Source organism: Triticum aestivum, chromosome 6B, assembly GCF_018294505.1.
Source record: "Triticum aestivum cultivar Chinese Spring chromosome 6B, IWGSC CS RefSeq v2.1, whole genome shotgun sequence".
Lineage (NCBI taxonomy): Eukaryota > Viridiplantae > Streptophyta > Magnoliopsida > Poales > Poaceae > Triticum > Triticum aestivum.
The window spans coordinates 70,371,530-70,389,360 of NC_057810.1; positions in this window are offsets into that span (position 1 = coordinate 70,371,530).

Genomic DNA, 17,831 nt, shown 5'->3' on the forward strand with positions numbered 1-17,831 from the left:
AGTGGGTTGCACTGTGAGGTTCCCATCTCACACACTATCAAATCACATTCATAATCAAATATTCCAAACAAGAGAACATGTGAAATTCGTCAAAAAACACTAGATTTGTGTATTACAATTTCTGTAGACTGTTACAACCTAGGAATACCAGCTATTACAATATTACAGTCAAATAGAACAGACAACTCTTTGCTGGGTTGCACTTCACAGCTTCACGCTTTGCTTCACGTCTTCGCACTTCCAACTTTCTTAGGATTGGAGCTCCTGTAAAAGAGGAACCAAATAAAAAAGTTGCACGCAACTATGTTTGCTACAGATCAGCTATCAACTTGATATTTATGTACACCATACAAAATATTGTTTCCAGTTAGTACAAGTTAATTTAATACTCGGCTCCTTTATTTGTGTCCATTTAGTGCAAGTTCATTATCCATGATATAAACTTTTGCTCCCAGCCAGCACCCAACAACAAGTCAGGAGACCACTACTGTTAAACCAACTCAAGTGAGAGAGCCAACAAACTAGGTGGGATCTTTCCTTATCACTAAAAAATTTTTGAGCACACCAAAAATTGATGTGTCATAAGATGATCCTGAGAGTGAAGCACCATGTTACAATCTCTAAAGCTGATTAGCCAGCAGCAAAAATTGTGTAACATATGTATAACCATTGCAAACAACCTTAGAAGAATAAGAAGAACAAAATGTCATGCAATAATTTGGTATAACCAGTAGATTATCCCCTAACAGAAGCTAATTAGGCTCCAATACACAAGGCACAGCAAGCACAGACTAAATAAGCCACGGCCATGAAACAGAGCATGGTATTACAGCAGCTCAGAGATGGAGCTAGAGGTAGGAGATGGACTCACCGGAGAGGAGGTTGTAGTCGAAGCCGCACACAGGCGCCGCTGCCGCCTTCACCCTCTAGAGGATACGCTGCCGCTTCATCGACAGACTCATCTGGTACAAGGAGATCATCAAAATGCATCACACTCATGATCATCAAAACGCAGCAGCAGGAGCAAATACAAGTTTAGCCCTTCATGAACAGGAGCGCTAGGCAATCTAGTAGCAATGACATATATAGGTAATAATAACAGGACCTTAGATAATTTGCTTTCATTTGTCTCTGTTTTTCTTGTGCAGCAACAAACGGAGCTAGAGTGAGGGATAGCACCAGAGCAGAGCGGACCTTGGTCGTCTTGTGTGGCAGTAGGAGTATTCAATAGCAGCGTGAAGGATTTGTAACACTATTCTTTCATGTCAAATGGACTACATGAAGACTTGCTTTCACTTGGGGAAACCAAGCTAAGTAGCAATCTAGAGAGACAGTACAAGTACATGCATTAGATAAACGCTACTGTAGAAATTGCAAGATGAGGATTATTACACACGACACTGTAGAAGAAAGGAGGGACATTATCTCCTTATAAATGCACAAGAGCCACATTGATCATGCTGTTTAAAGAAAACATAAACTCTGCATTTGTCGTAATCTAGTACTCCATGCAGTGCTCTAGTACAAAGTTAGCCTTGACAAAATTTTAGTAGAACAAAATTTTCTACCCTGAAAAAATAAGTCATAACTCTCATCCTAAGCTCTAACTGTTCTATGTTGAACAAACAAGTCGCTTTAGTAACGTTCACAGCATTCTCTACGAATCTCTCGACACCAAACACTACAACGGTGGCAGAGCCTAACGCAAAACAAATAGGGAGCCCTCTAGTGGATCTGACGATGTATCTATCATAACACTGGGAAGGGACAGAAGAAAAACAAGGGGATTTGGGCTGTACGAATCGAATCAACCTTGGTGGCCGCCGGTGAGCTTGACCTGGACGCTCTTGTCGATGAACTTGTCCAGGTTGAGCGTTGTCTCCTTGCGCCCCGGCTGAGCAAAAAGGGAGAGAGAGAAGGTTGAGGGCAAGGTTCTGCCCCATGACGGTGATGCCAGCAAGACCAATTCTGGTCAGAGCCATCTCGTACCTAAAAAGAGATGCACCAAACACGTCATGTACAGAACTATGGCCAATTTTGTAAAGAAAAACACGGAGGGTCAAGGGTCGACCATGTCAAGGCTATGACTGAATAGAAGGCTCCCCAAAAGTTAGTTTCTATCTGAATTCTGAAATGACTAGTTCAAGGCTGTTACAAGCATGTACTCCCTCCGATCAAAAATAAGTGTCTTAGCTTTGAATTAAGGAGGGAGTACATAGAAACCAACAACCAGCAGATTAATATAAGTTCTTCCATTATCAGAAAAGACCATGAAACAGACATTCTGAAACCAACGAAAATCTAATATAAGTTCTTCCATTATATTTTAACGACCTACCTATCAATTTCTCAACACCAACAAACAATTCACAATTGGAAGTAACAACCAATAAAAATTCTATTTAGCATGTGTGCAAACTGGAGTTGTTTCAATTCATACAGTAGATACACGAAGGAAATATGCAAATGTCTGATCTATAATTCACAATCATAGCACACAAGGGGGCTAAATAATGGCAACCTAATTACCATCAGGCACAGAATCAAGGCAAAACACATCCAGCAGACATAATGTCGAATCAGCAGCAGAGAGAAAGTGAATAATACTAAGGTGGAGATGTTCCTCTTGCCATCGGTGGCGCAAACCAGGCACCGGTACTCAACAGGCTCCCCCTTACTCGCCATCTTCTTCAACCTAGCCTGACACTTCATCGATGCTGCGCACATCGAACAACTTGGCACATCAGAGTTGCTGCATGTGGAGTTGCGTCTCGAACAGCCCCTGCATGAACAGAGCAACACCAACTTTATGAACAGAGCAACAAGTTCATGTGCGTGTGTGAGAAAACTACATTAGGCCAAATGGAACAGAGAAGGGGAGCACTTTGGCATGGAGGAGCGTCTGCTACCTGAAAGAGGCGGTCAGCCTCGATGCCAAACCTGAAGATACTTGTATGGCATGCTCTTTGGCGATTGGAGGATGCCTTCGATATTATCACCCCCAAAGATTTTTATCCTGCCATCCCTACAGTTTGAAGCGCAGTCACCATCAATACAACAGGAAGTGAACACAACATGGACACATAAAATGTGCTCAAGGGTTTTCTTAGCGACTTGAGCAATGATCGTGTTCAAGTAATAACAGTATAATGACAGCATCATGAAGGCATTTATGCACTGTCTATTGTAGGATACATCCTGAATTTTGTTCGTTGGTTAGAAACTTAATTAGTATATTCTTTGCTAAGATGAAATGAGATGACTGAAGTTGGTTTGGCATTTTAGGCTCCATAATTTCTACTAGCAGCAAAATGTTATGAAATGGACGAACTGAATTATCTGGACCGAGAAAAGAAATGTGGAAACGGTTGTTTATACTAGGTTCAGATTTCAGAGTTCAAGACCATATTTTACAATTTGTACATAGATTGATAATCTCACATGGCATTGGCACCAAATATTCAGAGTTCAATTACTTTTACTTTTCTACAAGACTGCAACAAGTTTCAGACAAATCCCATGTCCTAACAATAAAACCTAACATAAGGTCCATTTTCCAAGCAGGATAAGATTAGCACTCCAGTAAATTAAGACCTCAAATTACTGATGGAATTTGTTCCCCCAATAACCAACTAATGCAGTAGTCTACAACACGACCAAAATAAAACCAAAAATAGCATGACCATGCAGCAAGAATAGTAGTATACATTGTGCATAACAAATGCAGCAAGACATGGAGAGAGGCTCTCACCGGGGGTCCCGGACAGCATGACGATGACCTAGAGGGTCTTGCCAGAGCCACCATGGGGCAGGTCGACGATGAGCAGGGTCAGCCTCCAGTAGCGGCCCGCTCGGACGCACATGACAACAGTGTGGCGCCGGGGCAGCGGCAGGTGGAGACGCATGGCCAGGTCCTTCCTCAGGTTGTACACACAGCTCCCCTGGAACTGGAACTGGGACCAGCCGTCGTCGGTGTAGAGCCGGAACCGGATCAGCCGCCATGCCGGAGGATACTCCTGTACCAAAAGAACCATGCCTTGAGCAGGGGTGGATCTAGTAGTCAAAAGAAAATCACAACAGATGGATGGTACGTATTTCTGTTACCTTGCCTTGATCTGATCGCCGCTGCACATTCACCACACCGGACCGGAGTGAACCTGGGATAATGTGAGGGAAAGGGTTAGGATTTTTGGCGTTGCTGTTCTAGGGGGTTCAGAGGAGAGGGGCGACACGGAGGAGAGGGAGGGGGGACGAGATGTGGTGGGGGTGGCGGGAGGGAGCACAGGCTAGTGGGGGTGGCGGGATGGGATGCGAGTGGGGCGAAGCTTACCTGCGCCGTTGTCTAGTCGCCGAGGTTTCTTCGCCGCCGTGCCGCTCTCCCGCATTGCACGGCATCATAGTGTGCGGGTCGGCCCGGATCGCCATCGACCGGATCTCGGCCACCGCCGGGGGCGCGAGCGCGAGCTGGGCGAGGGCAGCCAGGAGCCCGGCGACGTGCGGTGGTGCGGCGGTGGCCATCGAGGTGATTGGTGCGATCTTGGTGGAGGGGACGGGGAGAGGGCGGAGACGGTGAGATTTGGGATTTGGTGGGCACGCGGTCGCGTGATTTGTCGGTAAAGGCTGGCGACGGGCTGAGGGCTCCTCTCTATCGACGGGCCGAGGGTCGGCCAAGGTGCGGGGGCGGCGGCTAGGGTTTCGGCGAGCGGGTGCGGGTGTGGGATTGGAACGGTGGTGAGTGCGTGCGTGGGGATTGGAACGGTGGTGAGTGGGTGCGTGGGGTCTGCGGGTACGGTGGGGAGTGGGGGCGTGGGTGAGAGGGTGAGGGCTGCTGTTGGATTCGGGAGCATCCGACGGTGTTTGCGGCATGATCCGTGTGATATCCTCGTGGACCAATAAAAACGCAGCAAGCAATTTGAAGACTTTGTAACCATCTAAATTGGTCATAATCGATTAAAGATAAGTTATTTCATGAAAACTTCGTTCTTTAATTTTTTTGAGTGCTCAAAATGAGTTTTTTTAAAGGATCAACCAAATATTTTTTTCAAATAATCTCATATTGTGTACAAGGATACATCTTGGAATGGCAAACAATATTGCCTAAGGGAGTTTTTATTTTCTTTGGGCGAAAAATCGATTTTTCATTTTTCGAGTACCCGAAATGAGTTTTTTTTGTGAAGGACCTACCATATATTTGTTGCAAAATTGGACCAAATCAATTTTATAAAATACTAGGCCATATTTAATGCACAATGGACAAAAAGGTTGGGTGTAAAAAGTTTTGATACACCTCTGATGAAAAAGACAAATTCTAGCCGATTCAGGAGGAAACGGGTCAAATTTGAACTGCGGCTGCCTCATAGTTTGCTCTTTATTTTTTCCAAAAATCATTTCTAGGTACATAAGTATCTATCTAATCACAGAAACGTCAAAAGTTTTCCAAGATTCCACCACTAGCTAGGAACGGTCATTCCCGCCGTTTTGACCGCATTTTGAAACGGGCACAAAAAATTCAAAAAAAATCAAAAAATTAGAAAACCTTCGCATTGTTTCATCATATGTGGCCAAGTTACCAGCAAAAATTATAAACTTGTAATACGGCAATTATTTTAAAAAAGTGTTCTCAGAAATGAGCTATCATGCATGAAGATTCATGGCTTTCAAGTCAAATGATCAATCTTATGGCCACATTCATGGCATAATTTGTTCAAATGATATCATATTTGTGCACAAGGGTGCATCTTGGAATTTCAAAGAATGTTGCCTAAGGGAGTTTTCATTTTCTTTGCACGAAAAAATCATTTTCCATTTTTTGAGTGCCCGAAATGAGGTTTTTTGTGAAGGACCTACCATATATTTGTTGCAAAATTGGACCAAAACAATTTTATAAAATACTAGGCCATATTTAATGTACAATTGACAAAATGGTTGGGTGTCAAAAGTTTTGATCCACCTCTGGTGAAAAAGAAAAATTCCCACTGATTCCGTTGGAAGCGGGTCAAATTTGAACTGCAGCTCCCTCATAGTTTGCTCTTTATTTTTTTCCAAAAATCATTTCTAGGTACATAAGTATCTATTTAATCAGAGAAACACCAAATGTTTTCCAAGATTTAACCACTAGCTAGGAACGGTCAAACCCGCCGTTTTGACCGCATTTTGAAACGGGCATAAAAAATTCAAAAAAAATGGAAAACCTTCGCATTGTGTCATTATATGTGACCAAGTTTCCAGGAAAAATAATAAACTTGTAATACAAAAATTATTTTAAAAAAAGTGTTCTCAGAAATGAGCTATCATGCGTGAAGATTCGTGGCTTTCAAGCCAAATGATCAATCTTATGGCCACATTCATGGCATAGTTTGTTCAAATGATCTCATATTGTGCACAAGGGTGCATCTTGGAATGGCAAACAATGTTGCCTAAGGAAGTTTTCATTTTCTTTGCACGGAAAATTCATTTTCCATTTTCCGAGTGCCTGAAATGAGTTTTTTTATGAAGGACCTACCATATATTTGTTGCAAAATTGGACCAAATCAATTTTATAAAATACTAGGCCATATTTAATGCACAATTGACAAAATGGTTGGGTGACAAAAGTTTTGATCCACCTCTGGTGAAAAAGACAAATTCCCACCGATTCAGTTGGAAGCGGGCCAAATTTGAACTGCAGTTGCCTCATAGTTTGCTATTTATTTTTTCCAAAAATCATTTCTAGTTACATAAGTACCTATTTAATCACAAATACATGGTTTGGTGGCGATACGTCGAGGTTTGGACGGTGGCCGAGGGCCCCAACTCTAGAGCGCGTAAACTCACATGCCCGTCGCGTGGTTACCACATGACCGTGGTGTTGCCATGTGTTCTGGGATGCCTAGGCATGTCTAGTGGGTTGGGCTCTCCCCAGGTAGGTGCTAGGAATAAAATCACAACATAAGATTCTCACGAGGAGACCGATCGATGCTCAAACATGAATAAGTAGCCAAGTGTTTGATTAGCGGTACGCGAAATGCACATGGCTAACGGGCGTGAGTTTTGGCTGAGGATGATCAGTTACTAAGAAGACCGTCTTCACAAATTTTTAGCTCAAAAGGAGGAGCCTAGGTGGTACTTGCTTTCCAAAGTACCACACCGGGCATAAATACGAATGTTGAAGTTGGGCTCAACACAATGAATGGATTGAGCTGGCATTTGGTGCAGGATGGTTATTTGGGCATAGGAAAGCATTGTAGAAAATGGATACCATTTGGACATGCCAAAGTGGTACTTCCTTCAAAAAGTGGTGCTCTGAACAAAATAGGGAAATGAATATTGTTGAGTAATTTTTGAACTAGGCAAGGAAGGTTTTTGACATATTTGATGAAGATATGATCCAAACAATTTATGAGAATTTTTTGGGAATTTTTGGAATAATAGAAATATAGGTTGCTTCACAACCTAGGGAAAAAAATTAACACATGGACATGACACATAGGCAAAACTGGTGAGGTGGCGCCTAGTCATCACTACCCACCACAATCTACAAAGCTATGACGATCTATATTGGTCGTTAACAACTAGAAATAAGGCAGCAGACCAGCACTGTTGGCTTTATGACCATTTCGTGTAAGGAAATTACGACCTTTTTGACCAAAATGGTCGCAATGGTTTAGGGTTTGGAGCCCCCCGAACAGCTTTTGACCAATTGGTCTGAAATGGTCACAGATCTATGACCAATTCTTCCAGGGTCACTAACAGAAGGTCACTAGTTGACATATTTCTTGTAGTGCTTGGGGCCTTTTCCGGCGCTCCGCCGGAGGGGAAATCTATCATGGAGGGCTTCTACATCAACACCATAGCCTCTCCGATGATGTGTGAGTAGTTTACCTTAGACCTTCGGGTCTATAGTTATTAGCTAGATGGCTTCTTCTCTCTAATTGGATCTCAATACAAAGTTCTCCTCGATCTTCTTGGAGATCTATTTGATGTAATTCTTTTTGCGGTGTGTTTGTCGAGATCCGATGAATTGTGGGTTTATGATCAAAATTATCTATGAACAATATTTGAATCTCCTCTGAATTCTTTTATGTATGATTTGTTATCTTTGCAAGTCTCTTCGAATTATCAGTTTTGTTTGGTCTACTAGATTGATCTTTCTTGCAACGGGAGAAGTGCTTAGCTTTGGGTTCAATCTTGCGGTGTCCTTTCCTAGTGACAGCAGGGGCAACAAGGCACGTATTGTATTATTGCCATCAAGGATAAAAAGATGGGGTTTATATCATATTGCTTGAGTTTATCCCGCTACATCATGTCATCTTGCCTAATGTGTTACTCTGTTCTTATGAACTTAATACTCTAGATGCATGCTGGATAGCGGTCGATGTGTGGAGTACTAGTAGTAGATGCAGAATCGTTTCGATCTACTTGTCGCGGATGTGATGCCTATATACATGATTATGCCTAGATATTCTTATAACTATGCACTTTTCTATCAATTGCGCGACAGTAATTTGTTCACCCACCGTAATACTTATGCTATCTTGGGAGAAGCCACTAGTGAAACCTATGGGCCCCGGGTCTATTTTCCATCATATAAGTTTCCGATCTATTTTATTTTGCAATCTTTACTTTCCAATCTATATTATAAAAATACCAAAAATTATCTTATTATCTCTATCAGATCTCACTTTTGCATGTGGTTGTGAAGGGATTGACAACCCTTTTATCATGTTGGTTGCAAGGTTCTTATTTGTTTGTGCAGGTACGAGGGATTTGAGTGTAGCCTCCTACTGGATTGTGATAACCCACAAGTGTAGGGGATCAGTTGTAGCCTCTTTCGATAAGTAAGAGTGTCGAACCCAACGGGGAGATAAAGGTAGAACAAATATTCCCTCAAGTTCTATCGACCTCCAATACAACTCTACGCACGCTTGACGTTCGCTTTACCTAGAACAAGTATGAAACTAGAAGGACTTTGTAGGTGTTGTTGGATAGCTTTGCAAGATAATAAAGAGCACGTAAATAAAAAGTACGGGCTGTTTAGATAAAGAAGAAATAAAGTAAATATAGCGATTGTGGAAAAGTGGTGGTAGGAGTTGTGAAATTGTCCCTAAGCAATTGACTACTTTACTAGACCGATAGCAAGTTTTACGTGGGAGAGGCATAAGCTAACATACTTTCTCTTCTTGGATCATATGCACTTATGATTGGAACTCTAGCAAGCATCCGCAACTACTAAAGATCATTAAGGTAAAACCCAACCATATCATTAAAGCATCAAGTCCCCTTTGTCCCATACGCCACAACCCGCTTACTCGGGTTTATGCTTCTGTCACTCCAGCAACCCACTATAAGCGAATCATGAATGTATCGCAACACCCTACAGCAGGAATCCCTCACGCTTGCGTGACACGGAGGGCACAATATGACAACAACATAACCTCAAGCAAATTAAACCAATCATAGCAATTCATCAAGCACCGGTAGGACAACGAAAATCTACTCAAACATCATAGGATGTCAACACATCATTGGATAATAATATGAAGCATAAAGCACGATGTTCAAGTAGAGGGTACAGCGGGTTGCGGGAGAGTGGACCGCTGAATATAGATGGGGGAAGGTGATGGAGATGTTGGTGAAGATGGCAGAGGTGTTGGTGTATATCACGGTGATGATGATGGCCCCCGGCGGTGTTCCGGCGCCAACTGAAGCGAGGGGGAGAGCCCCCCTTCTTCTTCTTCTTCCTTGACCTTCTCCTCTGGTCCTTGGCTCCCATGGCATGGGAGGGGCGAGAGCCCCTCCAAGATTGGATATGTCTCTCTATCTCTCCCTATTTCTGCGTTCCCGGATTCTACCCTTTCACTCTTTCTTTTATATCCGGAGATGCATAACTCCGATTGGGTTGAAACCTTCGCCCAGATTTTTCTCTGAAAATTATCTTTCTTGCGATAAAAGAAGAGCATCAACCGCCTGACGGGGTGCCCACGAGGGTCAGGAGCGCGCCTGCCCCCCTGGGGCGTGCCCCCTGCCTCGTGGCCCCCTCGGGCACCGTCTCGCGTTGATTTTTCTTCCAGAAAATCATAAATATTACAAAAATATTTTCCGTCCATTTTTATCCCGTTTGGACTCCGTTTGATATGGGGTTTCTGCGAAACAGAAAACATGCAACAAACAGGAACTGGCACTAGGCACTGGATCAATAGGTTAGTCCCAAAAATAGTATAAAAAGTTGCCAAAAGTATATGAAAGTTGAATAATATTGGCTTGGAACAATCAAAAATTATAGATACGACGGAGACGTATCAGCATCCCCAAGCTTAATTCCTTCTTGTCCTCGAGTAGGTAAATGATAAAAAGATAATTTTTGATGTGGAATGCTACCTAGCATAATCTTGATCATATATCTAATCATGGCATGAATATCAAGACATGAGTGATTCAAGGCAATAGTCTATCATTTGACATTAAAACAATAATACTTAGGGCATCCCAACAAACAATCATGTCTTTCAAAATATCAATGCTAAAGAATGCTATCCCTACAAAATTATATAGTTAGGCCATGCTTCATTTTCATCACACAAAATACTCCCATCATGCACTACCCCGGTTTCAGCCAAGCAATTGGTTCATACTTTTTAACGTGCTTCGGCTTTTTCAACTCTTACGCAATACAATGGCGCAAGCCATGGACATAGCACTATATGTGGAATAGGGTGGTTGTGAAGACAAAAAGGGAGAAGATAGTCTCACATCAACTAGGCGTATCAATGGGCTATGGAGATGCCCATTAATAGATATCAATGTGAGTGAGTAGGGATTGCCATGCAACGGATGCACTAGAGCTATAAGTATATGAAAGCTCAACAAAAGAAACTAAGTGAGTGTGCATCCAACTTGCTAGCACACGAAGACCTAGGTCATTTTGAAGAAGCCCGCCATTGGAATATACAAGCCAAGTTCTATAATGAAAAATTCCCACTAGTATATGAAAGTGACAACATAAGAGACTCTCTATCATGATGATCATGGTGCTACTTTGAAGCACAAGTGTGGTAAAAGGATAGTAACATTGCCCCTTCTCTCTTTTTTATATTTTTATATTTTTGGTGGGCTTCTTTGATCTTTTTTTTATTTGGGCTTCTTTGGCCTCTTTTATTTTTCATAAAGTCCGGAGTCTCATCCCGACTTGCGGGGGGATCATAGTCTCCATCATCCTTTCCTCACTAGGGCAATGCTCTAATAATGATGATGATCACACTTTTATTTAGTTACAACTCAATATTACAACTCGGTACTAGAACAAAAATATGACTCTATATGAATGCCTCTGGCGGTGTACCCGGATGTGCAATGAACCAAGAGTGACATGTATAAAAAATTATGGAGGTGGCCTTGCCACAAATACGGTGTCAACTACATGATCATGCAAAGAGCAACATGACAATGATTGTGCGTGTCATGATAAACGGAACAGTGGAAAGTTGCATGGCAATATATTTCGGAATGACTATGGAAATGCCATAATCGGTAGGTATGGTGGCTGTTTTGAGGAAGGTAAATAATGGGTGAAAGATACCGGCGAAAGTTACGCGGCATAATGAAGTCTAGCAATGTGGAAGGGTGAGAGTGCGTTTAATCCATGGACTCACATTAGTCATAAAGAACTCATATACTTATTGCAAAAGTACCCACTACAAGAAATATGTTAATACATGACAGATCTTGTCCGTCATAGATTTAGGAAAAACTATCATGGGTGCCCATCGTTGATGGATTTGAAATCCGTCATGTATATCGCATCATAATTTGATATTGTGCTTTCCTTGACGGTTCTTGACCATCATGGATCTGCCCCAGGCCCGCCCAGGCCCAAACCTTGGTGACGGAACAAATCCATCATAGACTAACGCCACGTCGGATTTTCAGTTGACTAATTCAAGTGACGTGGCTGGCTACATGGATACCATTTATCATCACAAAAGTCGTCATGGATTTAGGCACAATTTAAAATGCAATTTAAATTTGGTAGGGCCCATTTCTTTTGGCCAGACTTTGACATAGTACATTTTTAGCATAATGCGATGCACAAATCATGTTGGTCCAACAAAAAGTATTTGCAAAGTTCCAAACATTACATAGTTTATCTGGCATGCAACCATCCGTATGTATCTACAACATAGTAGTTTACAAAATCTCTATGAAATGATGACTTACAACACAGATTGACAAAATATATCACACATCAGGGTTAGGAACAAGTACAATCGATTTTACATCATCAGAACATATAAAATATTGAGGCTGTTACTCAGGCTCTTGCGGTCGGTGCTCTTGATGGCAACTATCATGTCATGGCTGATTGTGCTGGCCAGCACCAAGTAGCCCACTATCCAAAATATAAAAATGAATTACATGTTGTCCAAAATTCTTAAATCTTATAGTGTCTACAAATGAGAATAACATTGTATCTACTATAAAAGAAGAGTAGACATGAGGTTGCTTAAAATTAATCCAAAGGAAAAGTGTGTGAATGAAAGTCAAATGACAAAGTAACAAAACACACATCATAGAACTCCAAGTACAATGGCAGCAGTAGTTGAGGCCATATAAAGGCCAACAAAATGGCATCACTAACAAACAATATCCCTCCGTGATGTGTAGACTTGTTGACACATGAACATTTAAAGTTTACGACAGCTAGGTCGACGAGCAACAACATGAAAGTTAATGTTTATGCTACAAGTACATCTTAAAGGGCTGACAAATAGTAAACAATACTCACATAGTACTATTATTTATAACAGGAAACAATAATGAAATGAAATGAACTAGTATATATTTATACAAGGTGACAATAGTAGGAACAAGGCTTGCGCATGTGTAGCAAACCTCATCGGCTTGCACAAGAACTACAAATTTAGTCTATGCATGGATTAAAAATTACTTCAGGGTTATTAAGGTACAAGCTGAATAAGAACACATGAACAACGGGTGATGGCCACTCTAGTAGTGTATTGAAGCAATGCAAGGTTGTTAAGTTACAAGCCAAAGTCTGAAGTTCCTTTTTTTCAATTGCTCATCTTGTACAGATTGAATTTTATATATGCTCAATATAGGGGAACAAAAAAGGTATCACCATGAAACAAAAAGCATTGCTTAAGTATAAAATCCTAGCACATATCCTCCAACGATTTCATATTTAACATCTTCAATGCAAATCAGAAGCATTTCTATTTCTTTTGTGATCTTAATTAGTGTATGGAAGTTGAACTACTGCACGCATATACATAATAGTAAGAAGTCACCTTAGTTTTTAAAAGCTAGAATACTTCATGCACACAATTAATTAAGTAGGATGTGAGATCTTGGAGGACTTACATGTATGCCTTGCATTAGCAATCAGTAAGCTATTTTGATGGAATTGCATAAGGCCAGATTTTTTGTTTTGACGTGATGAAACATCTCAGGAAACATGTGAAAGGCACACCTACAGTAAGAAGGTCTCAACATCTGCACCTATAGGCAGCAAGTTGTGTATCAATAATTCAGAGAAAGAGAGTCAAGTAAAGGACATAAGCGAGAAGATATACCCACTAGAGCAAGAGCTTCAACAAGAACAGCAAGTGAGGCATATCCTTGCTAATTTTTAACAACATCAGTGAACATCAAAATACGCTGTAAAACCTGCAGAATCACAAGAAACTTATAATCCATGAACCATTTGTCTATGTCAACTTTGTTGTACAGTAGTAAAAAGAGTAGTACCTCAAACAAAGCTCGCCTTGCACTTAGGATCCTTAATGGTAGGGAAGAATTGAAGAGCTCTGATTGCCTTAACCTAAAATAATAACCAAATTTATTTTTAAAATAAATGGATTTGCAGAAAAATTGCATCCAAGCTGAACAACAGGTATACATATTTCTTTGAACAACACAACAAAGTCGATGATGGATGTGACATAAGTCAGTTTAATAAAGAAGATAATGACAATAATGTGTTCTGCCAGGGCCACACAAGCGTTGAGTAAAACTACCATCGAGAGTACATGTTTTGTTTCATCACACAGAATAAAAACAAAACATAATGTTCCAACCATAGCAACTCCACCAAATTTTAGTTTAGAAAATTATATGATTTTGTTTCTTACTTAGTATTCACATTAGAGATTATGTAATATGCATTTGTGGCTTATGAAATGCAGCTTAGCATATAATTTTCCTTAGCCAGACCCCAGGTAGATGCTTCATAATTTACATCACATTTCCATACTGCAATCAGTGATTCAGACGTTTATGATAAAAAATCACAGATAGAAACATGCAGCTAATTACGTTTTATGACTCCAGTCCATAACTATTCACAACATCTGGGTACATGCTATAAAATTGTAGGAGGCATAGAACAACCTTCTTTCTGACGGCAGGCTGACAGCTACTTGAAATATGATGGGATGTTTCATTACTCCGGCTGCTAAAGTCAGAAGATAGGAAAAGATGAGTGAAATACTGTCCACTCACGAGAAGTTACTAGGCACATCAATTAACAATGCATGTTACCATAGAAATGGGGGAGCTAGCAGTAACAATGTGTGACAAAAAATCAGAAGCAACATGATCTAATTTCAGATCTAGTGCCAGTATAGAAAATCAGCCATAGGAAATTGAGAATGAAGAGTAGGGCGTGGAAGGGAATTGAAACTCACCTTGCCTATTTGCCGCCGTGCACATGCAGTGCAGCCACCCTAGTCCTTGACCTTGGTTACCATGGCACTCTGCCTCTAGCACGGTGCTCGCGGCAATCCAGACCAATGGGCGCGAGCACACCGATCTTGGGGGCGCCATCCACGAGGCAAATAGGGTGCGAAGTTGCATGGTGTGCGATGGAGAGGAGCCGCCGGAGATTCACCAACGATGGATGCGAAGCCATAGCCGAAACCCTAGCCACGAGATTGGGTTCACGGGCGATGCTGGAGACCAGGAGCGGCGGATCCAGACAGACTGGAGGTTGGAGGGGTCGTAGACCAGCCCATGAGCATGAACGAAGCGAATCCGAAAACATACCGATACTTGTTGAAGAAAGAGGGGATGCCTTCCAGGGTATCCCTAAGCTTAGACGTTTGAGTCTCCTTGAATATTTACTTGGGGTGCCTCGGTGATCCCCAAGCTTGATCTCTTGCCTCTCTTCCTTTTCCTCATATCGAGACCTCCTCGATCAAACACTTCATCCATGCAAAACTTCAACAAAAAACTCGGTAAGATCCGTTAGTATAATAAAGCAAATCACTACTCTAAGTACTGTTGCAAACCCATTCATATTTTTTTGCATTGTGTCTACTGTAATATAACTTTTCCATGGCTTAATCCACTGATAGAAATTGATAGTTTCATCAAAACAAGTAAACTATGCATCAAAAACAGAATCTGTCAAAAACAGAACAATCTTTAGCAATCTGAACATTCACCATACTTTTGGTACCCCAAAAATTCTACCAAAAATAGGAAAATAAAAATTTGTATAGAAAGACACTGAAAAAATCAGAACCATTTGACGTTCCAGCAAAAAATGTAAAATCGCACACTACAACCAAAGTTTCTGTCCTGCACCGTACAAACAAACAAGCAATCTAAACATCCTAAAGGCGAACCTTGGCACATTATTTTTATAATACAATGGAATTGCACAAGGGGGTAATTATTTGTGATGAAAAGTTTCTGTAATTAACATTCACAAAGTTTCTGTGAGCATGAACAAAGTTCAAGGGTAGCTCACACTTTAACAATGCTCGTCTTTCTCACTTTCACTTTCCTTTTTAAAAAATTTTGGGTTCCCCTCTTTTTTTTTGTTTTTAAACTTTATGAAAGCACTCAACAGAAATAAATGACTCTCTAAAACTTCCGGGTTGTCTCCCTGGCAGCGCTTTCTTTAAAGCCATTAATCTAGGCATATAGTGCTCAAGTAATGGATCCACCCGGATCTCAAGGTATATCCAAACCAATTTTAATTAACAATGATCTGTAATTTAGTAGTGAGCACAAAGTAACATATATCAAGCAACAACGAAGTCTAACTCTCTTCCTATGCATCAGCATGTCATAAAAAAACATTCATGCACACCAAGTAAAGGCCAATGCATAGTATAAGCAGTTTCTTGCAATTCTATCGTGTTGGAAACATAGAGAGGTGGAGATATAGTTCCTCTCTCATAATAATTGCAAGTAGGAGCAGCAAGCACATGCATATTATATCTATCAAAATCATCATGTGTAGTAGTAAACTGCAACCCATCAATATAATCCTTAATAAGGGCAAACTTCTCTGATATAGTGTAGTCGGGAGAATTCTGAAAGATAATAGGACTATCATGCGTGGTGTGTTGACACAAAATTTTGGCACGGTGAAGAACTTAATTAATATTTCCTCAAATGGAGAAGTGGTATACATGACAAAGTTCCGTATTATCGACATGAACATCTTTGAAGTTTGGGCCATCGCCATCCGATCTCATCTCGAGGGCTGAAACTATTGTCGAAGTATTAAATTTTGTATTCAGAGTGTTGTTCGGCCATTTAAGTCTCCTATATGGTCTCATAAGAGAAACGTTTCTACATGGATTGTCTTCGTCTCGTCAAAACGATTGATTTTGATATAAGAAACGTCTAAATCTGAGTTCGTATGCAATAGTTAGAGCCAAAACGGTGTGCTGCATAAGTCTGCCCCGGAAGTTCCGGGCAAAACTTCCAGGGAGGTTCCGGGCTAAACCGAAAGTTTGCACGCGGTGCGCCCCGAAAACTGGAATTTTAACATTATTTGCAGATTTGCGGGGCCAATTTCAACATCAAGATGACCTTGGATGAAAAAGTGATCAACTAAGGAATTTTTCTCCATTGCAAGATCTATAACTTTGCTTTTTGGACCATCGCGATCAGAGGCCATGTGCGACCTGCAGGAGCTGTACAAGAGGGCTACTTGATGTAATTTTATCCCGGAAGTTCCGGGCTGACCGAAAGTTCCGGCCCACGTAGTCCGAGTTAGGTTAACTTTTGATGTTTTGGACGGGATTTGACTGCTTTTCTTGTACGGAAGTCCAGCCGCCTCATATATATGTAAGGGGTGATGGCCGATTGAATAACAACACACAATTGAACAAATCTATCTATACCTTTTACCTTTACTTTCCCTTCTCCCTTGTTCTTCTTCTTCCTCGTTCTTCATCTGTTCTTCTTGTTGCAGGGTGGCGAGCCTCGAGGCCCTAGGGGCGATCAGGTCAACATAGGGCAGCCCATAGCCGCCGCGCGCCCTGACGCAGTCCCTCCCGGGCGTGTGGGGTTTCGGGTCATTAAAAGCGTCCACCGGATTGTCTTGCATACTGCGCTTCGAGCAGGTATCCTTCGACTTGAGCTGCGGTGCATCACCCTCGGCGTTGGAGGTACAGGGTGACGTGTTCATGTGCGAACACACTTTTTGGTGACTCCGCTTGGGACGAAGCATTGAACGGTCTCCGTCCCGTTCTTACTACGAAGAGATCGTCATCTAGGGTTGCAGTCTGCAAAGGTAATATGAATACCCCATTCACATATGCAGATGAAAATAATGCATATGTTGTTGCTAGATCATCTAATGAGCATACTGTATCGGCTAGCCCTAGCTTTATCAATCATGCATCTAATTATGTGCAAGAGCCGATGCAACATAATCTTCATGCTTCAACTTTATATGATTTTAGCAACACACAACATATGTATCCAAATTCTCATGCATCGGCAACCCCATTTATCCATATGCCGATGAATAACATGATGGGTTTGGTTAATCAATTTGAAACACCTCATGTTAAAATTTCCAATAGCATACA